General features: G+C 38.7%; 1 non-coding gene across 1 annotated transcript; it reads right to left on the reverse strand.

The window, feature by feature from the left end:
* Positions 1–306: 306 nt before the first annotated feature.
* trnap-ugg lies at positions 307–378 on the reverse strand. Its single transcript has one exon. It is a non-coding gene; the product is annotated as a tRNA-Pro (tRNA).
* Between the last annotated feature and the right edge of the window lie 506 nt (positions 379–884).

Genomic DNA, 884 nt, shown 5'->3' on the forward strand with positions numbered 1-884 from the left:
GAACATTTTTTCCTAAAAAGTTTCTAGTGGTTAGCGTTTACGAACATCCCACCTCAAAAAAGTATGTAAAAGATGTGTATACAAATTATGAATATCACTTGTGTGTACCTGAGTGAGCATGCATGCGAATAGCAAATCATCATAGTTTACTCCAAATCAAGGGTACTATGACGTAAGATTTCCAGAAATAACCATAAGGTACAGTTCATTCATCTGTAGCGTTGAGTTGTGCAAACATACAGACACCTCAATTATAGCTGACCATCGTCCATCATTAGAAATATAGGTTTCCAATAATAGAATGAAGGGCTCGTCCGGGATTTGAACCCGGGACCTCTCGCACCCAAAGCGAGAATCATACCCCTAGACCAACGAGCCATAATAATAAAGATTCCCGAAGCATAGAAGTCAGTAAATATTGTTGATCGGAAACAAAGTAGGTATCAGACAGCATTTGGTTAGGGTTGACCAATGCCACCAAATAATTGAGACTAAACACTTAATACATCTTAATACTGCATGTGTTGTGTTCATTGATTCATTGAAGTTTCTAAAAAAGTATATAAAAAGCTTCTTCTGAATAGTTCTCTTGCTCTTCGGATCAAAAACATTGATCTGAAGGTCAATTCTAAGGCTGTTCTGTAACTGGCACAACACTGTTATTACTATACATACAACTTTATAAGCTGTGTTATCAAATATGTTTTGTGGCTCCAGACAAAGTATATTTGGTGGAAGAGGGGTCAAAAGGGCTCTTTTGATAGTAAAGGTTGCCGACCCCTGGTCTAGCAGTAAGACTCTTGCATAGGGTGCAAGAGGTCCCGGTTTTAAATCCCAGACGTGGGCCCATGACTCCATCATTGGAAACCTTTGTCTCTAACAAT

Source organism: Hippoglossus hippoglossus, chromosome 23 (genome assembly GCF_009819705.1).
Source record: "Hippoglossus hippoglossus isolate fHipHip1 chromosome 23, fHipHip1.pri, whole genome shotgun sequence".
Classification (NCBI taxonomy): Eukaryota; Metazoa; Chordata; class Actinopteri; order Pleuronectiformes; family Pleuronectidae; genus Hippoglossus; species Hippoglossus hippoglossus.